This window comes from Epinephelus lanceolatus, chromosome 5 (genome assembly GCF_041903045.1).
Source record: "Epinephelus lanceolatus isolate andai-2023 chromosome 5, ASM4190304v1, whole genome shotgun sequence".
NCBI classification, from domain to species: domain Eukaryota; kingdom Metazoa; phylum Chordata; class Actinopteri; order Perciformes; family Serranidae; genus Epinephelus; species Epinephelus lanceolatus.
Window position 1 is genome coordinate 10,193,695 of NC_135738.1, and position 22,308 is coordinate 10,216,002.

Below are 22,308 nucleotides of genomic sequence, written 5' to 3' on the forward strand. Positions count from 1 at the left end.
AAATGTGAAATAACTTTTTGCCTGTGAATGGTTTAAGTTGTCCATATTTCATATAAAGCCATTCAAGTTACCTGGAGGCATGGAGAGAATCAAATATCAAAATATTTTTGGCCTGACGTGTAGACTGTCGGTGTTTTCACACAATATTTACACGATGAGGTTTTTGATAATCGTCAGTAATGTCGAGTTAATGATGATGAAGTGGTATAAAGTTATGAAGTGGGTAAAGGCAAATATTATAATGGCTAGAAAAATTATATCGTTTATTGTTGCGCAGCCTTTAAATCCAGGAAACGACAACATTTTCAATATTATGATATCCAAAATCTAACATGATATCTTATATATAGACGAGATACATTGCCCAGCCATAACTATTATCATTATATATCATTATTTCTCATGTTATTATAATATTTTCGTGGGAAGAAGCTGCCTTGTTCGTCATGATTATGGCTACACACACCCAGAGTTAACTCTGCAGTTCACTGGTGCTCCCTTCATTCTTCCTTCCTCCCTGTGTGTATATCATATGCACTCCTCAAGCTAAATTGCACTGACTGGATGATGTGTAATAACCCTCTCATCTGCCCATCACCATCATCGTCACCACCAGGGTAAAGGTGTGGACAGCACGTGGGAAGCTGCGATATGACGGCCCCTGACCTCTCACACCAGCTTAGAGAGGCAGAGGGTCACGCAGAGGACATGGCGGTGGAGGGAGAAGTCAATCTTATCCTTCCGTTCCGCCACAGGCCTGTGTGCAGCGACAGCAAGATGAGCTACAGGGCTTTCCAAAATCCACACTCGTTTGGCTGGGAGCAAGGCATCAGGGCCGTGTGTATTTCAAAGGAAACGCTGAGGAAAGCGTTTTTGTGGCAGCAACCGTGCACTTGACAGTGCGTATTAGCCTGCCTCTGTGTCTTTGCTCCGTCCCCACCCTTACTCAATATCCCTCAACACCAATATCTGTCATCTTTAGTAGCCAAAGTGGCATGCAGCCCATTTGTCTCACAACGGTGGAGAACTCTCCCTTGTCTCATCTTGATACGGTTCTCGTGCATACGTGTATTTTTTTGTCATCGTCCCCTACACGTTACGAGCACGTCCAGCTCTAGGCAGCTTAGGGGCCGAGAGGTTAAAAGGCAGGAGGCACCGAAATGAGAGGGAGAGAAAAGCATCGGCTCTCGGACTGCTGTCAATCGAGCCCGTGCCTCTGTAATGGGGGTTGATAACCTGGCACAGAACCAACCACTAATGCCCCTTAAATGTCAGAGACTGCAGCAGAAAGGAAGGGAGACTGCAAAAACGAGAGCACATTCATATTTCATATTATGGCAGATGCTATAATGCGTTGATGCCTCACACTGAGTGCACACAAGGACACCAGGAGAAAGAAAAAGAGAAGGCGGACATGAAAAAGGGGAAATGAAAAAGGGGAAAAAAAGGAGGCTTTGCAGTGGTGATGGAAGCAGCCCCATCTGATGGTTGTCTCTATTCGACAAAGTTGAGAGTGGATCTGTCTCACTCACTCTCTCCCTCTCTCTCTCTCTGCAGACGAAAATCTGGCAGGGTGGGGGTCGGGGGGGACGGGGTTGAGTCTGGTGTTGGGGGTGGGGTTGGATTGCTGGAGAGAGTGATCTTTTTTTCCAGCGGGGTGAAAGGCGGACGGTCATGTGTGCAGAGCTCATGACAAAAGGCCCTTTTATGTGCAGCGTATGCAGATAGAGGAGGCTCCTTTGTGCACAGATGGAGATCCCATGCCTGGGTCTGCCTGCGGCGGAGAGGGAAGGGAGGGAGGAGAGGAGAGAAGAGTGTTGGTGAAGGGAAGGGAGGGGTGTCTCTGGCACTGAGTGCCATCACTGTGTCTGGTGGGGGGAGGGGGCACGGAAAAGGAGAACCAAGCCGCCCTGGTCCTGCCAGGTTCATACATTAGGGAGGAGGGGCCACGAGGCTTGCTGAGCGGATATCAAAACTGGTAACCCCATAGTGGGATCACAGAGAGAGTCGCATCTACTGTCTAACAAGTGGGCTGGGGTCAAATATTATTTGCAAATAATCCGTAGTGTTTGTTTTAACTAGCATATATAGTGCCAGAGAATTTAGATAATTGCAGGAAATCATGTCAAACTTATCTGATACTGAGGATTATTGGGTTAGAGAAGCTTAACCTACTTTTTACTGCCAAATATCACATGCTAACAGGTTAAACTAAAAAGCATAAGCATCATCCAGCCATCACTGTGCTTTTTCAAAAGTATTTTTATGGCTTTTTTTTACCTTCATTAGAAAGGACAGGATGAGCTTGAAAGGGGAAATTAGAGAGGACACCATGCAGCAATGGGCCACACATCAGAATCAAACCCACAGCCGCTACGCCTTTGCACATGGGGTGCCCGCTCTATCAGGTGAGCTACTGGGCGCCCCACCACTGCGCTTTTGACCAGATAAAAATGTAGCACAGCCAGTCCTGATGTGAATGATCAAGGTGAAAGCGTGACACCCAATGTCAAGTTCAGCTTCAAATTTACTCCCTGATACTGTAGATGACTCTGCCACTGTCTGCTACACTATTATCTCTGTGCCGGCGCTTCGACCCTCGTGCAGTCTCTGTTATGCCTGTAATCCATCAATCTCAGGATAAGACAGTCAGCTAAATATTGAAAGCGTCTCCTCTATCCTGGTGCCACCTTTCCCCCTGAGAGACGAGGTGACTCCCACTGACATCCCGTCTGCTGAGAAGACGTCACATCCTTTAAGCGGCCTCCTCCCACTGACCAGGACATCTTAACACTACAGCCAGACAGATTCCTATCCTGCCAGAGCACCAAGTCATATGGCCCTTTTCACCAGTGGACAGATGGACAACACCCCCTCACACACACACTGACAGTCATGTTAACCCCTTCACATGAGGCTGAAGCTGCTGATACACTTGCACTGAGCTGAGACTTGTCAACGTTACAGAGATCTGCCTGGAGACGAATTAACTAACATGCTTGAAAGCTAATGAGTTAATGTTATAAAGCCAGTGAGGTCATTATCTCATTATAATAAGCTCGCTAGCTTAAGATGGTGCTTGGACAGTTGCCTTTAAATGAAACTCATGAGTTTGTGGTTTTTGACATTGGTGGTCAATTAAAAGAGGTTTAAGACAGTGGCGTAAGGTTGTTATGAGAGACCATTGTAAACACAACTAGCAATTGTGTCTTCACATAACCAATTAGAGAGTTGGCATTAGACGGTTTCAATATACATATTATCCAGCACTCATTATTGTATATCTGACAAAAATGCAAAAGAAAATAAGAAATTATTCATTTAATTAAATATTGACTTTATAGTTTTTATAGTTTCCATACAATAAGCATATCATTTTGTTATAGATTGCTACTACTTTACACACAAAAAAGACATGACAGAGATAATGTGACCTTTTCAAGGATATATATGGCAGATGGCACAATTTTTAATTTAACACGAGTTATTGAATGTTGTTGTAAGAGTTATTGTAAGAAACTGTTCTCTGCCGCTCCCTCTATGGGCCCCACCAGCCCACAGGCCCCAGTGCATCTGCATTTACGCCCCTGCTTCAAGGTCAAACTCATGAGATCATTATGCCAGGTCAAGGAACACAAAAACAGCAGAGGACAAATGATGTGGGCCTTCAAGCTGCGGCAATTCTGCAATGTCAGTAATTAACTTTTTGGGATCACCATCCAACTAGACATCCAACTTGGCAACTAGATTTTACAGCCGCAATGTTTCCACTTTCCAAAACAGTTTTCTTGACATACACCTGATTATGAACCTCTGTGTAAATAAATGAGCTGTACTAAATAATGAATCTTAAACAGTGCGTTTCTTCAAACTGCAACAGAACTGGACTGCACACAAACCTATGTACAAAATAAAGAGAGAGAGAAAGCAACCATACGGTTCATCTAATTATATATTTTTTTTAGATTTGTACACCATGCTTCCTTCGGGGAACACTGCAGTTATTTTAGCTGGCGGAGAAAATTGTAGCTGCAGGTTGTGTGATTCTTTTGGAGCCAGAAAAACATTTAGCCAAACAAAAAACAAAAAATTGTTAAGTACAAGGAGAACTCCCTGAACAGCACTTTTTTTTATTATTACATTTTGAACAATAGGCTACATCAATTGTACAGTCAGAGCCACCAGCAGCCATATTGAGATAGCTTTGTCCCTGTCATTAACTGTGTTTAGCTGGTTAACATAACCTGGGAAATATGGTGGTTACTACATGTTTTCTTCTTGGTACAATAAATAAATAGGGGAGGGGGAGGTAGGGAGGGCTACATGTACTTAGACTAGTAGTTCAGCTACACTGATATGTGCATGACTCAAATAGTTAATTCTTTTTTTGAAATTTTGTGTGGTTAACTACAAACTATTTTGGGCACTAAACACTTAATTTCCTGCAACCTGTTGATTTTTTTTAAGCACCAGTTAGTGCATTTTCTGCATCGACTTATGGTGTAAAGGTTTTTAATTTTGTTGAAATAAAAGTCCACTGCTACTTTCATGTTTTTACTGAGAGGGAACAATTGCACATGTTCAAAATAATAATGATAATAATAAAAAGCAAGCATTATAATATATTGGTCTACATGTGGTAAGTCCACAACAGTAGTCCTATTTAAGGATTAGCTTAATGCTAATTAGCTAAGCTACCAGTAAGCTACCAACAATCGTTAGCCCTCTAGCTAACTAACACTGACCTAAATATTATGTTAAGAAGTTGTTGCCAGTGTTGCTAATGGTGTGCTCATTTTGCCTGTTGTCAAAGTAAAAAAAAAACAAACAAAAAAAAAAAAACCCACTTAGCTTTAATGTTATTGCTAGCCTTTTTATCATCAAGGAATATTCTAGACATTAACATTTAATCACTTGACTCTTGCTATGTAAAAAGGTTGCTAGTAGTTTTTTCCTGAGAAAATTAATGCTCAGTTCTGCAGCTTCAGGCTTTTTTTTTTCAGCCAGTTTTTCGTACGCTAAAATTAGCCAAACTGTCATAAACGATAAAGGAGCTAACGCAAGCTAACTGTAGGCAAACATTAGTTTACCTGCCCAACAGGTATTAATGACATGGAGGTCAGCCAAAGTAAATGTTTGGTGAACAAAGTCAAATATTTAGCAAACCAAGGAGACAAGATTGTAGACCTACGGAGCCACTGAAGTCCTGAAAGTGATACATTTTAATCTTGTGCATACACGTTAATTATCCTGTGTAAACAGTGTTAATTATCACTATCATTATCACAATTATCACTAATTATTTAGGATAGTTAGCCTTTTATCTTGTGCGCACACTGCAGGCCTATTATCTTGTGCGCACAAGATAAAAAAAATTCACCTTACCGGCCTTAAGGGGCTCCGTATAAACCAATCAAACAGAGCTTAAACACCAGTGAATAATGGCGTTAAATTCAACAGGTGGCCAAAGCAGTTTCCAAAGTGATTCCCACATTGCGTTGTTATGCCAGCTATGTAAATTAGCAGTATTTTGCTAACCTGTTAGCCACAACATGCTAGCCGTGACAACATATCACAATAGCTAAATTGCTGGGAGTTTGTTTTCAGGCACTTCTACCACCTAGTGGTCAAAAAACAATAATTCAGCCTTACAAGCTTTCAAACAATATCTAACCATGGTAGTCACATTTTTATCAAGCAACGTTTTATGACTTTATCTGTAATGCTCTTGATGAAGTTTCCATATTTGTCGGCAGGTGTAGACCATTATACACTCCTATATCTGTCTTACAATACAGTACAAGTTTTTTTTATTTTTTGCTTGAGAGATTTTTTGTTAGTATATACCCTCACAAACTACTACCAGTAATTCATGTAGTAAAATATCTGGAAAAAGCCATATTGTAAAGTTTGAAGCATTACAGAGAGAGTTAAGACTCAGATTTTAACTCAACAACCTGACGCTGGACTTGAATGTGCATTTTATGCCTTGTTAGTTAGCATCTCTACTACCCTGTCTCCCTTTCTCACTTAGACACTCACACACACAAGCAAGCAAAACTGATGGCGAGCCCAACAAGGTAGGCTTAGGCTAATTAAAGTGATTAGGTGTTTTTGTCTGAGTACTGTCTTGGTTTGCTGGCTCTGGCCTAACCCATGTCCGCCCCGCCTGCAGTCTGCCTGCCAGGAGGCCAGGAATGAAAAGCTGGCACTTACCCTTCTCTCCTCTATCTGATCCCCTGTTGCTACCCTAGATGCCAACAAAGGTATTTCTGCCCCTAATCAACAGACAGGGAGAGGGGGGGAGATATGCAGGCATGCTTGTCTGTGATAGAAATAAAGCAACAGGGCTTAAATTCACAACAGTATGAAGCATTAGGCTACTTTTCTAACATTAAATTGCATCATTTTGAGCCAAATCAGTGCTTTAAAATCTGTTATTAAACTATCTTCTACATTTAATCGTCACCTCATGGCTTAAGTGCCCTCTCTGAGTGAAATCGATATATGATGACATCTCCTGGACATATTTGATTAGACTTTTTCCTCACAGAAAGCAGGTAGATAGTGCTGATACATTGCACTTCAGTAAATCTAGACTGGTGACACACTATAGGGAAATTTTGGGGAAAAAGACTGTGTGAAACAAACAAAGAGGAGGGGATGATGAAGAGGAAAACTCTTTGGCATGTTCGATATCCTCTTGTCTCAATTGACCTGTAAAATCTTCGAGACTGGAACAAATGCAAATAGCGCTGACTTGCTCTCACCAAAAAATCCTGAAGGCTTTTCAAATGAACTCACTCTCACAATGGTGGGGTGCCCAGAGCAGGGTGAATATACGGTCTGGGCTCTGAATGGCACAATGTGTGAGAGCCAAACAGGGAGCTGTGAAGTGAAGGCTCAGGACCCTCCAGGCTGCCTGCCTCTGTTGAGCTGAGCCTCGGCTGCTTCAGAGCAGTACAAAGCTGACCACCACCGCTACAGTCCTCTGCCTGGCAATGCCCGGTTAACACTGCAATACAGGCCTCAGCTCAACACTAAATTCAAAATGGAAATCTACAAAAGAAACTACAAATACTAACATTTTAATGTGGACATAGCCATGATCATGGCACAAATCTGAAAACTTTAAAATGTAGGGTGCATTATCAGGCTACAGTGAGATCTCAAAGAAGCATTACGAGGCAGAATAAATGATTTTTCTGATTTTCCACATGTTATCTGTCTCATGTGCGACTGTGTGGATATAGTAACAATTTCAGCAAATATGGCAAAAATGTATTTTTATGAAAGTTTCCAACTACAGCTTCAATGCAATAAAAAAAGAGCAAGTGTTGCAGTGCAATCTGTACTGGACAAATTACTGAACTTAAACTGTATAAAGAACTACTTAGTTTATCTTAAAAATATAAAGGTTTAGTTGCCACCTCCTTTAACCGTTGTCTTGTTGGTTCACAGCAAATCTGACATCTAAGACGTAAATATCTTAATTCCCCATTAGACATTGATATTAGGTTGAATTTAGGTTGTGATGTCAACTTCAATGTCAGGACAACATCTAATACCAATGTCAATTTGACGAAGGATACTGACGACAGATAATGTTGATATTTGAACACATTTCAAAGAATATTGACATCCGTCAGGAGACGGCATGGAGGACAAAAACCAACGTTTGCTAACGTCATAATGTAAACATCCACACGACATTGGCGTCATTGAAAATATCTTCCTGAGAATCTGTAAACCGCTTCTCGATAAATAGTCTTCAACCCAGCACAAATGAACTGACTCATATCTTATGTACTTGACGTCAGGTGACGACCAGTAGTTCCTATCCACGGTTCCATGGTGCATCACTTCCAAATATTTGTGACAACTGTGTTGCCAAGGTGTTTTTTTCCTCTCCTAAATACTAATTGTAACTACTGCTGTTTCAAAGTGTATGTTTTGTTTATCCCTTCCCTTTTTTGAATTGTTTGTTGCTTTTTTCCCCTCTCTATTATTTGTCTCAACTGGACGTTACTTTATCTTGTCTCTATGTTGTACACAGATTGCTGCCTTTGTAATGTGGATATTATCTGTCCTTAAAAACCCAATAAAGAGACTTTTAAAATATCATCAAACCTATTTTTATTCCAACTAAAATTGAACATCTGTCAGACATCAGACTCCAACATCTATCTGACGTCCGGTGCTAGCTGGGTTGCATCAGCAAATATCAATCATTAGCCATGCAACACGTTGCTCTTAAGCAAGCCACTGAAGCTCCTTTCGGCTTTCTAATATCTAGATATACTAAATAAAAACAGGAGATTTTAATGCTTCTGTTCTTTGAAGTTTGTGTAATAATAAGTAAAAGTTTTTTTCCTTTTAGTTATGGCACAAAATTCAAGAAACATGGATTGATTCCCTTCTCTGTTTCATCAGTATAAAGTGCACCTGTCGCCACTGTACTGTTTTCTGCTGTTTTTATTCTGGTACTTTTCTGCCACAGCACAACAGAAGAATGGTTTTACTGCACAATCTTGAAAATAATGATAAAAACAATTGGTATTTTATAAGCGTTCATGTTAGTGAACAGTGCTGGAGTCATTAGGAAGCTGCTTCTCCAAATCTAAATCTATAAAGTTAAAACTGAATAAAAATGTAATTACCGTAAATTATTTTTTTGATTATAAAAGCTGAGCAAACAAACTTGTGAAATGCATTTCTTATAAGCATCTCTTGTTTCTCTCTGGTTATTGTGAGTATCGATGCTACAGCATATTTACATTCGTCAAATCTCTGCGACTGATACAGTAAAAGTGAGACATTTAGTCAAATTAGTTCACACCAACTTTTTAAAATCTGTATCTGGTTATTATTTAAAAGTAGTTTTAAAAAACAGAGAGATCTGTTTGTTGCTGTACAGTTGGTTGAAACAGCACTTCACTGTACAGCCGCAGCTCCATGTCCATGACTGAGGAATGTTTTGGTAATATCTCTTTAAGAGAAGGCTGAGCCTACAGCTGTGAGAGCTCTCTGCTTTGTTGCTCCTCTTATTTCTACTTTCAAACTTCATTTTCAGCCCTTGCAAAGATATTCAGAGCCGCACTCTGGACGTTGGCAGGCGATTTCACCAGCGGCCAAACTTCCCAGCGTGCCTTGCGGCGGGGCTGGCTTTGTTCGCAAAGTTAACTGTGAAGTTGCTCTGCTCGACATGAGATACAGTACAGACCCGGCTTCACTCTTACCCGTGCAGGATTACATGAGAAACTTAATATATTGTCAGGAGGATGAAGTTTTCACATGCATACGGATATTTACAGCTCTTAATTTTGCACCGTCTTTCATTACACCACTGAATATTCCTTCAAGAATCTCTTACAACTTTTGATGCATGACTATAATTTGAAAGCTGCGGTTGAAACTGACTTCCAAACAGTGGTTATAAGTGACACATCATAATGTTTTATATCAAATGTTTTCTTTTATCATCTCTCAAAATACTTGAATTGAACCACTGAATTAAAGACATGTCTTCACTCACACTGCCCTCAGTCCACTTTCTCTAACAGATGCATCATCAAAAGCTACTTAATAGCCCAAAATGGGACCTATTTTCTATGATGCACAACTAAATTACATTTAATCCTAACGCCACGGAAAGAGTTCCAACTCTTTGCTCCGCAGTGGATAGTACATCTCCACTGGATGACATGCAAGGGACAGCACAGGCTGCCTGCAGCATCTGGTGGACACCTGTAAGACTGCAAGTCACTGGAGTGAATAAGAGAGGCCTTTGTGATTCTGCTAAATCACCAAAAATCTGGGCCAGAGTATACTGACCCTCAGTGCTCCAGCCAGCTCCACAGCCTTCAGCACAGCGGCCATGTGGGGGATTTAATCTGAGCGTTCGATCACAGAATCAAAGGCAACATAAATAACAATGAACAGTCGGCGAACGGCAATAAAAATATCAGCACCAATCTGGTCAGCCAGACGAGGCCGGGTTCTTAGGGTGGGCAGGAAATCACTCTCTGCCAACATTTTCGGTTGTTTCCAAGGTCACTGACAAAGCAAGAACAAGCCAGGGCACTTTGTGTTTAATCTTTTTCAGAGTAGTTCAAGTGCGATCTGCAACTTCTTGGAATGAAGTATAAAGGGAGATTGATTCAGAGCTGCCTCTGCGTTTTACTCAGGTCTTAAAAACGTTTACACAGTCAAGCGTCTTTCATATGTGTTCAGTTAGAGACGTGTTACACAGCAGATTTGTAACGCAGACACACATATAAACAGTGGACACATTAAAGTAACATCTGTGAAATATAATGCAGTCAAACTGAATATATCTGCAATAATTGATCATGTTTTTTAACTTGAGGCCATAGTTTGTGTGTTTTTGCCTTTCATTGCATTATATTGTAATTTTATACCATTGTTATTATTATACCAATACAGTGCCTCTGTTATTTTGTCCACTGTAATCCAATCTTTAAATCACACAAGTAAATTACCAAAGAGTTGAAAAGCTCTACAATAATGTACATTACAAAAACTAGCATGGATTGTATGATGTTATATTCTACAGATGTTCACCTCGTTGTGTTCACCTTTTGTACATATAGAATACTCACAGTGATTGGTTGATTCAGGGCCTTTGTTCTCTCCTCATTCATTGATCTGTTGGGCAAACAGACAGAAACGACACTGTCAGTACAGTACAGTTTTAAAAATGTACAACTGCACCTGGTGACAAAACCTTCAGCTCTCAGAGACAAAGAAAATGGTTCAACATGTGTTTTAGCTCGAGCACTTCAGACCTGTATCCAGTGCGTGCCGTTAGCTCTTTCATTTATGAGAGCTAATCACTACAAGTGAACCAGATCACAAAGGGACAGTCACTGACACCAGAGCAATTACGCTGTACAGGTCTAATCCCTTACACAGCACTTAGGACAGTTTTAAAGGCCACCAGGGCACACTGAGGAGCTCCCTTAACTCTTAGGCTGCAGTTTGGTCCATTTTACAGCCACTGGGGCACAGGCCTGATTGTTAAGACCAGGGAAAGTAATCCCTGGAGTCAGGCCACTAAACCTGCTCTGTCCCTGTAACCATGGCAGCAGACAGGTAGTGTCTGGGTCACAGGGCAAACATGGCCGGGCTTCAGCACTGGCTGCCGGTTAATAAAAAACTAGCCTGGTGTGAAGACGCACATACAGGCGAACGCACATGTGCATTTACACAAATGCACGTGTGTGTGTGTGTATATGCACACACACACACACACACACACACACACACACACACACACACACACAGAGGTTCAGGTGAAAGTTGACCTGAGAACTGATACGACCACAGAGCGGTGCTGGGTTTCAGTTAATCAACAGTGGCACTGGATATTCAAGATGGCTAAAACACTATCACCACGTACTAAACACAATGACTCACACTGACAGGTGAAAGGTAAAAGAAATTTTTACGCAGCTAAATCTTTAAACAGTAACATGCAGGGTCTGAATTTAACATTTTTTACCTCCTGCCATTGTGACAGAAATAACTCAGAAATTATATCTGCCACTTTTAGAATCCATGCACTACATGAAAACATTTAGATCCCTTAAATATGATTTAATGTTAAGAATGCTGCCACAGGGGTGTCGGTGACATAGTGGATAGAGCAGGCGCCCCATGTACAAGGCTGTTGCCGTAGCGGCCGGGTTCGACTCCAGCCTGTGGCCCTTTCCTGCCTTTCTCTCTCTCTCTCTCTCTTTCACACTTCACTATCCTATCAATTAAAGGCAAAAATGCCCTAAAAAATATCTTTAAAAAAAAGAATGCTGCCATTAAATGTATGATATACACACAGTGGGCCTACATGCATGCTAAATTCACAGTGTTCAAATTACTCCGTATCTTTCAGGGGAAACCTATTTTTCTTTGTAATGTACACATGCAGCACATTCATGAGTGTGCCCGCCTGTGTGCAAAAAATATACAATACCAGGGGTGTCAAACATGCGGCCCGTGGGCCAGAACCGGCCCACCAAAAGGGTCCAATCCAGCCCACTTGATGGCTAGACTAAGAGGTTCCAGGTTTCAAGAGCGAGTTAAATAATCTGTTGCCTGCTTAGGTAGAATTCTCCTTCAGAGGCTTTTGCACCCTGACTAGAATACAGCGCTCTGACACAACAATGAATACTTACTGAAACCATGTTTAAAGATACTGAACATTGTGCAAAATATTGTCAATCAGCAGCTTCAGATCAAAAGAATCTGTATCAGGAAATGTGTGGATAAACACTTATTTTTCTTAAGACATCGCAGGCTGTATGTCTGTTTTGAAAAAGCATGAACGTCTACATAATGTACTTGTAATTATTTACACAAAAAAGGGAAAACATTGGAGCTAATGTTACTCATAGGTTATCATGCGATGGTTTTATTGGTCTGGCCCATCTGAGATCAAACTGGGCTGTATGTGGCCCATGAACTAAAATGATTTTGACACCCCTGTACACTACTATCAATACAGTCCAATTCATACAGCAAATATATTTAGCTCGGGCCAACAAAGAAAACATTTTTTAATTGATGCTTATTGGTTAGGGTTTGGTGAACTTTGACTCTTAATCATAATAAATACAATTCTATGGTCAATAGTGTTGCTTCCATATAGCAGTTGCAAGCAACTTTCACATGTGTAGCTCCATCCAATCTCATGCTAGCCTTAAACATGTGTTTCTGTTGTGTGTTTTACATGACTGTCTGATGATGATTTTACCTGCCATTGCCAACAATTTACCCGCGTCAGGCAGGTGGCTGGTGCTAATTTCAGACCCTGGTAACATGTTTAGAAAGCAGTTAATTGCTTTGCATTTAGTCTCAGATATGTAAAAATGTTTAATCCCTATATTTCCATGTCACCAGAGGAGCAGATGGAACAGGACACTTATGGTAAAACACATCTTTTAAAAAAGAGATTTTTTTTGACAACACATGCCGCTATCCCAGGCCCCAAAACGCAGTCATATGAAGTAAGGGTAGTTGGTGATGACGCGCTAGGTACAAGAAGAACCGTCCAGTTGATTATTCCTCTTCACAAAATGCCCAAACGATGGCCTGGTCCGTCTTGCCCTTTTGAAAGAAACACATGATCTCCCCTGGCCTTTTCTCCATTTACCAGCTCTCCCTCTCTCTTTTCAGTTGCTATGAGACACTCCAGCTGAAGCCAAGGCTTCCACAATTCATTACTGGAGGAACAAAAGCCAAAGCACTGGACAAAGCAGGGCAGACCAACTCAAACCAGCTCCCACTTAACACACACATCACACCTCTGAGTGCTCTGCTGACATACAGATGGCCAATTCAAGACCTCTTCTTTTTCCTTTTTTATTTATTTTTTTTACAATGCCAGGAGGGTAGACGATGAAAACGCTCAACGTACACAGTAAGAAGTCAACAGGTTGAAGATTTGACACATTTAGAGATCAGTTAAGGTTTCCTATATTCTTCACAAGGTGTTCATATCGGCATCAAAAGCGATTTCAAGCAGTGTTTCCACCCGGATAGCGAATATAACGTTTAATATGTTATGTTATTAACGCAGCTTTTTTGAATTTTGTGCCACAGACTGAATAGGCTACAATGCACCATCAGTGCAACATCACCTGTCTCTGGCTTTCCACCAGCTCTGCCTCGCCAAATCATGAAACATCTCTTTTCCCCTCCAACCAATCAGATCTCAATCTCCGGCTGTTCTCATGCAAAGAAAGAGAGGGGAAGGCCAATGAGAAATAGCCCTCCTCCTTCCCCTCGTATCCTACACACACGACAATCACCGTCTGAGAAATGCCAACGGACGGGCAATCAGTCATTGTAATTAGGCTGGCTGCCATTACCAAGCCTTCATAATTCAGGCTGGAGCTGGAGGACATAGGTAGTGAGAGCCCAGCTGCCGGCTGCCACAGCCCACCCCTGGCTCACCCAAACCTCAACACAGGCCATTCCCTCTCCCCTCTCCTCTCCCTCTGATGGGGGGACCAGCAGAATTATAACGGGGGCTGGCTGACTGCAAAGTTAAAAACTCCCCCCCCTCTCCATCTCCCTCCCTTCCTCCTTGTCTACGTCCCAAAACCGCTCCCACTCACACTTTCTTTTCACTGCACTGCAGAGTTTTGTTCTCCAAACTGCATGAGTGCGACAGCAGATACCTTGAGCTGAGAAAACAGCCTTTAAAAAGAGGAAGGGTCTTAATCTAAACACATAAAACGTCTCTATAAAAAGTGGGCTAGTGTCATTTTCCCCCGTACAATTTTATTTGAAGGTTAAATCCTGCAGATGGGTATTGTCCACGCTGTTTCTAGGTGTAGGGAACACTGGATTTACAGTACAGACATGGCTAGCTCTTTTCTCCTTGGAATTCACAGCTAAACAGGAAGCTATGGCAGTATTCTGCTGAGATTTATTTTATTTGCTTAAAGGCTGCGGTTCGGTTGACTCAGAAACTGACTTTGCCTGTTGTATAGGACCTGAAGTTTTCTTGGCAGTGAAATGAAGAACTGCAAGTTCAGCCAAAATAGACAATAAAGCAGAAAGGAGAAACATGCCAAATTGCTGGGGCAATTCAGTCCAGAGGCTCATTTTTCCAAAATGATTCACACTGGAAAGAAAAGCATTTCCCTGTCCTTAGATGAACTTAGTGTGCTCTCTGTCGGCTTTTACAAGGAAGCAGTGGGGGATGGAGGGGAAACGTGTGCGCACTCAATCACACGCGTACGTGCGTGGTGTGCGCACACGTACACATGACCACACAGCCGTTGCTGCAGATTCTTTGCTCGCTGTGGAATTAGGTCATGCACATAAAAGCAGCAAAACACAGACACACATATAAACATGCACTACTTTAAAAAGACATTTTCAAAGTCACGGGGGAAAACCACATACATGGAATCTTTGCAAGAATAACCCAAACAAGAGCAGCCGAGCAGGGTGAGTGCCATCGTACATGTACTGTACTCTATACTGTACGCTCACAGCTTGCGCCATAACTACGGGACAAACTGTGTTTTCTAGCATGTGCTCGGTTTTCAGTGCAGCAGCAGCACGGTTGAGGAATGAGGGAGGACTAAAGGCAAGTTTTGCATCAGTCAGCAGTGTCCTGAGGCTGGTTTATTGGCTTGTCTGGCTCAGCTGCTTGACAGTGTTCACCTGCTCCCTCTTCCCACTGCAGGATGACAGTCAACAGTCTGCTGCAGCACAGCGAGAACAGGAAGCTTAAACTGAGTCGTCATTATTTGTTCATCACTGACGAAGGCTGCCTTTGAAAAGCAGATGCTGTAAATCAATACACAGAAAGCTGTAGCCTCGTACTGAGAAATGTCACAAAACATAAGCACAAATTTCTGAGGGGTTTTAGCATGTGCATTGTCCCCCCACTTTAAACCTTTTACCTTGACATAATTAAATATGTTTACAGACTAAACTGATGCAGAAAAAGCAGAAATTGATACACAAAAACAATCACCAGAATAGAGAAACTTTTTGGCGAAGGATCCCCAAACCCTCAGCTTTGTATGTCTCCCCAAAACACTGAAACGAAACCTACGTCTTTGCCACAAAATAATAAAACCTTTTTACAACGAAATGACACGGCTTAAAAAATGTATCCTGCTTCCGTATTCCAGCATAACATCTAATATCTAAAGCTTGTGACGGAGAAGTGCGGCTCGCTTTGTAAATATCCACTCATTAAGTCTCATGGTTAAATTAGATCTCGCGCTAAGCAAACATTAAGCATTAGGTTATATAGAAAAGATAAAAGCCCTTTGTATGGTTACGCCAGGAGCTTTTATGCACTCATAACTATGCTGCTACTAATGACAGTAAATATTTGTGCAGCTGCTTTGCAGTGCATCAGCGATATGCGACAGATATAATATTAGATCAAAAGAACGATCAGTGAAAAAAGTAGAAGCACATCGAGGACCGATGCATTCGACACAACCTGCTGCGTGGAAGTTATCACGTTGTTAGTTATTTCGCTGTCAGGCTAAACCATTAGCGTCTCACTGTCAGTGCAGAGACCATGCTTACTCATCAGATTATGCTCAAAAATCTTTAACAGCAGCTGTAATATAATTATGATTCATCCTCCACACAGCTATTAACTGATGAGCTCTACAGGCAATAAAGAAGTGAAAAACAGAGAGCAGAAACATTAAGAGATATGCACACACACACACACACACATCTGGACAGAGGTATGAATGTGTTTGTTCGACGGTGGGGAGGTTGGAAGTGAGAATAAGCAGGCCACGTTGTGTTATATAACCTCACGTTGCTGCAGACAACACAATATCCTTGATTTACACAAAATAGGTAAATACATAAAGATCTGGAGAGCGATCAGTCACACCTCTTTAGAGTTAATTTTAAAAAGGTAACATGAAGAGTGAGCGTTGATGGCTGCCAAAATTGTTTTTGGCAGTGAGGGTTCTATACGAGCGCATGACACAAAGCAGGAGTTTATTTCAGCTTTTTAAAAAGAGGGTTTTCTAAATGTTGCGCCAGACGTCCTGCAACTGCAAATAAAGAAAAGCAGCATTTCCTCTCAAGGAACGGCAAGTGAGGCTGAAGCTGAACTGCATGAGCTGCTGAAGGGTCTCTGAGCGAGGCACTCAATCTGTGACCTTTGACCACGGTGGAGGGAATAAGCAAAGAAAATGTCCTTATGAGGAACAACAGGAGCTTTTTACCATCAGTTATAATGTGTGGTTTTACAGAAGTGTTTGAGTTTGGTGTCCAGTGTTTGTAAGAAACTACGACTCTGACAAACACTCCTCACTCATCCTCAAATATCTGACATAAAAGATGCTGTCGTGATGATATTAAAAATTTCCAGTCCACAGACACTGTGAAATCCACGCAGCCTGGTTACGGACACTTGTCAGCGACAGGTCATTACATTACAGTAGACTGATTTCACTGCTGGTGAGATGCAGGGCTTCTTTTTGCCTCCTCGACTAGAGCCACAGAAACAACAACTGACATCTGATACAGAACAATTCAAGCTGCAGAGAAGTTACAATTTCATTTTACAACTCCACAACTCATGTCTGATTTTTTTTTGTACCCAAGACACCTTGTAAATATGTGTACTATATTTCAGATTTTATTAAACCACCTGATCCCCTGTAGATAAAGCATCTTGCGGCACAAATGTATTACTGGAACATGCATTTAAGTAACTTTAATGTGTACTGCGTGCTGTATTTTGACAATTATCACCAACATGTTTTATGTTTTAAATAATTTCTTACCGGGAGCTCTCCCTCTATAGGTCCATCTGACCCAGTAGTCTCATTTAAATTCTGTAAGATATGTGTCTAGTCTTTGGACCAGACCTCTCAGAGGGAGTTTAAAACTTTTAAAGCTCACACAAACTGCTCAGCTGAAATACTGAACTGATATTTTCTGTGCTTCCTCGACTCTGCAGCATCTCTCATTGTAGTATTTTCAATATCACCGCAAAACTTTTACAAGATTTTTTAAGAGCAACCAAACGTGTGCTGCATGAATGTCATCCCTCTGTGCTTTAGTTTTGTCAGTGTTTGCACTCACCAGCTGCATAAATAAAACTGCTCTGAGTGACACATTTAACTAAAGCTTTATGGGTTTTTTTGTTTGTTTGTTTCTTTTTTAATTTCCTTCCCATGACAGTGAACCTGAAACCACATGACACCCACGACAAGTGTGCAAATACAGGAAATAAACTAAAAAGAGGAGAACCACAACAGGAACAACGTTTAAACCACAGTGCTGGTGCAAAATCTAGTTTAAAATACTAGAATAAAATTAGAAAATGTCATGTAATAGTTATAATAATGATCATTTAAAATTGTTTTTGGAGTGCAACAGAGGGCTTTAACTGGAAAGTAATTTTAATACTTGAAAAAAAAAGTACCTTAAAGAGAAAGTCAGTGTTACGTCTGTGCACAAAGGACACACAAGTCCCACTTTAAATATTTCATTAATATTTGTGATGCTTTTTTCCACACTCAGCTCCTGTTGTGTATTTTTTTTGCCTACGTTATTTATTTATTTTTATTTTATTTTTTAAGATTTTCTGACTAAGTCAAAACATGTCAAACACACGCTGCAGGACAAAGAAAGCTTGCAGTGGACTCACCATAATAAGGCACCATGTGCTTGTTGCTTGTCAGCTGCAAGTCTCCTCCTAGCGCGTCCACAGTGCAACAGGCATGAGTGGAAACCGTGAAAAAAAAAAAGCGGCACATTGAGGCATTCTCTCCGGCTGCTGCTGCTGCTGCTGCTGCAGCTGCTGCTGCTGCAGCTGCGTGTTGTTTTGGTGCTTCACAAATAGTCACGAGGAAGAGGGCAGTTTACAAAGTGTGCGTGTCACCGCCGCTCTTCGTGGAACTCAAATAGCCCAGAAAAGTGATCCTCAGCCGAGTTATAATCTACGAGGTGGTCTGACGACTGTCGTGAGGACAGGATTATACACATCCCCGGCGAAAGCTTTTCATCTGTTTCATCCGCTGCGCAGGCTGTCCCCAATATCTCCGCACGGCTGCATGGCGAATCTGACTCACTCCACTGTGCGTTACAGGCTGGACTGCGAGTTATTATCACAGCCAACAGGGGATTGACTAGTACCGTTTGTGGGAAGCAAAATATTTATTTGGCCTCGCTTGGTCTTTGATAATTGTTGCTGTGTAGGATTCAAGTCCTGCAGTGGCTTTACTGGTGGGAGAACAATGAGTGCAGAGTTGGAGGTTCATATCGTGGAGTCATTGTGCCCACACAGTGCGTGTCATATGATTTGATATGCATTCTGGCTGCAGGACGAATGAAAGTTAATATTTGGCGCCAGGGGACTGATCAATACCACACATCTGCTGCTGTGGCGAAGACGTTAGGAGCTGACCTACTGTACAGTGCGTGCTTTATGAGCAGATCTGTGTGAGGAGGGCACCGAGTTCATTTGCTCTGACATGTAGGGTTAATCCAGGTTAACTGTCATTATCATCACACTGAATATAGCACTCAAAATGTATGACATACCGTTAAGATAAAATGTACAAATATATGTTAATACACACTTGGTTTTCATAACAGGAATTCAAAATTCAAACATGAAATAAAAGTTTTTACTTATACAAAATCACCTCATGAACTAATGCACTTGATCCATTTAACTTCAGTCTTTGTCAATGCAAAGTGCAGGCACATGGAAACATAATTATTGTGGCCACCAATTCTCTGCTTTAAATCATTATATTTTCAGATTTTCAGATATTTTGGGAGATAAATCATGTCAGAAATACCGGAACGATCCTTTTTTTTTTTTTTTCATCAGATTTGGGAAGACGTATTTTGTTTCCTAAAGGAATTTTTGGAATAAACACATTCTTATTTGTATCTTAAGCAGTCAGGAACCAAGTATTATACATGCAGTGTGCAGTTAAAGCTACAGTTGATTTTTTTTTTTTTAAATAACTTATACTGAAGCTGTCACTATATCCCTACAGTGCAACATGAGACATATAATCTGGGGAAAAAACATTATTCGTCTTCCTCCGCCTTATAAAGGCATTTGCAAGAATCAACCATGCCTGAACGACAACAATCAATCAGGACCGAGGAGTCCCTTACACAGCTGTCAATCATGTCAGTCACTGCTGGTGAACAGCTGTTAAACTGTCAAACTAGGCGGCGGTGATCAAATATAAATCAAGATTCTGTTAAGCCCACTTCAGATCGATGATTCGCGACAAGACAAAACCATTTTAGAGTGCTGCATAAAAAAAAAGTTGCAGTGGTGTGAAGTGACCGGTCTGAGCTCGACTCAAGCCAGCTGATGGCGTCACCTGCAACTCCGCTGATCAAATTGCTGGTAGCTGGTTTAAGAACGTAAGGCTGATCACCTGTTGCAGCAGCCGATGAGCTTGTAGTTAAGTCAGCTGGTCAAGTCAAAATGGCTGTTTTAGCATTAATACAGTCAATCTAATGCTCATTTTGTTTCTGTTGTCTCACCGTTTCATCACTACTATGAATACAACTGTAGCCAGTATCTCACTATCACTATCCTCATTCATATTTTAAGAAGCTACAAATTATATTCAGCCACAAAATAAGCCTGAAAAGCTGAGAGGAGGTACAGAGAGCTGTTGCATAGAGATGATACACTGACATATCTAGTTGCATTGGTGTGAACTGGCGGGTTTTTAGAACAACTCGTCTCGTTGCCAATTTTTGGTCTAAACTGGGCTTAAGTGCATTGGCCGGTTCTGAGAAGTGTTTTCGGAAACATATTGTAGTGTACTGTTTAGCTGTAAAATGAGAAAGTTGCTGACCTGGCCACTATATTGGATATAGTCCACTGAGGCAGGATGCACCGCCCACCAGCTGGAGCAAACCCATTTCACATCTAAACAGTGCAGTAAAATATGTTTCTGAATATATTAGAGACAACAAATAGGCTCTGCAGTGACAGAAGCTTGATTCATATTTGATCACCGCTGTCGAGTTTGACAGTCTGAAGTGCTTTAAGGTCATTAAAAGCACTACAAGACAATGAAGTAGGCAGAGGAATATGTTTTAAACAGATGATCTCATTTAGTGCTGTTTGAATATAGAGATTACATAAAGGTTTTTTTTTTTTTTTTTTGGTAAAAGTTACCCACTACATCTTGAACTCAGTCAGGGTTCGTTGCTCCGACATCCGTCAGACAGGATGGCCCCAGGGATGTTATAATGGTGACTCGAGCTCTCACTCAGAATAACTTTCACTGCATCTTAAGTCACACCTGTTGCATGAATTTGCATGAAACACCAGCCCTGACAGACAGTAAACACAGGCCGTGCTGACTTTTCATCCTGAGCACAAACAACTCTTACCCAGCAACATGTTTTGCTCTAAAGCCAGGCCACTTAGGCGGCTTGATAGCATCTATTAATACGAACAGCAGCTCTCACATTAAGGTGACTCATGTTTCTGTGAGGCCGCGCTGAAAATTTATGGTCATTTTGATCCTAGTGCACTGCGGTGGCCCAAGCAACACAACCCTGCTGAACCCATGCTGCATAGAGACAAGTGTAATGAGATTAGCCGTGCATGAGTGTGACCGTCGTTTGTGACGTTTCCTGTGCGTGCACAACTCTCAGGGCTCTGCAGTTCAAGTGACAAAATCACCGCGGTTAGGAGAGTGAGGATTACTGGGCGGGGTGATGGGGTTCACAGAGCGGCGAGCTCAGGGCAACAGCTAGGCACTGCGAGGTTGTGCCAAAGGAAATGACATAAAATGTTAAGGATTTCTGGCTGTTTCCACAAAGAACTTCCTGTCTCTATGATATTTGTTGAGTCCTGTTTTAATGCACTGGGACAAATGGTTCAGCCTTTAGGCCATGTTGTAATCCCCAGTGGTTTTTCTTTCTTTTTTTTCCAGTATCTACAAATCTTAAAGATTGTATCTTAACTGACCGTATTAACCATGGATTGCATTGTTCTGATGTTTGCATAATCTACTTCTTCTTTCCTGCATGTCCTGGAATGCCACATAAAGGGCATAAACTCGTTGCCCTCACTGAAGATCATTAATATGGGCATATGACTACAGCCAGCGTGCCAACTTGTTATGAACGCTGGGGTGTGTCCACCATTTACGCAAAATGCTGCATGTTATGTGGCTGCATTCTGATCTATTGGAGTGTTTGAATCTATGGAAGCAGGGTGGGGATTTCTGGCTTGTCTTCATCAGGGTCATGACGCGCTTCAGATTGTGGCTATGAATGACTATAGACAACTATAATCAAGGTTGTGTTTTTTTATTAAATCCAGAATATGTTAATTTGCTGACATTTGCAAATAGCTTATCTTTCCTTTGAAATTACAAATAATAAGTATAACAGCATTTTATATTGTGTTATCTGTGTATAGTTAATACTAACGCTTAGCAAGCTAACAAATCATCAACACTACTGTGTGGATGTAATGACAGTTTAAGCCAATATGACTAAAAGTTATTTTGTTATGCTAAAAGTTAACAATAGAAGCAGTCAACCCAACCCTTTGTCTCTCTCCCACTGCGATTCCCTACATCAGAGACAAAAATATCAGTTACATAAAATTATCTCAAGAGTAATTCCTAAGCATGACACCAAATGTTGTGCTTTGACTGTGCTAACAAACACTCTGTCACCATGCAAGCTAAGCAACACTGCTACCTTCCCTCAGGCACTTAAATTAAAACAGGTGCAGCCACTGTTTGATGTTACTGTGGCTAGATAGCAACATTA

The 22,308-nt window shown here is 41.3% G+C and overlaps 1 long non-coding RNA gene across 2 annotated transcripts in view; it reads right to left on the reverse strand.

Annotated features, from left to right (window-relative positions):
* Positions 1-22,099, reverse strand: part of LOC117261850 (uncharacterized) — a 54,720-nt gene extending 32,621 nt beyond the window's left edge. For both annotated transcript variants that reach the window (XR_013491585.1, XR_013491584.1), the window contains exons 1-2: positions 18,179-22,099; positions 10,623-10,668 (exon numbers count right to left, since the gene is read on the reverse strand). This is a non-coding gene — a long non-coding RNA (uncharacterized LOC117261850). The remainder of the gene's footprint in view (positions 1-10,622; positions 10,669-18,178) is intronic.
* Positions 22,100-22,308: the final 209 nt, after the last annotated feature.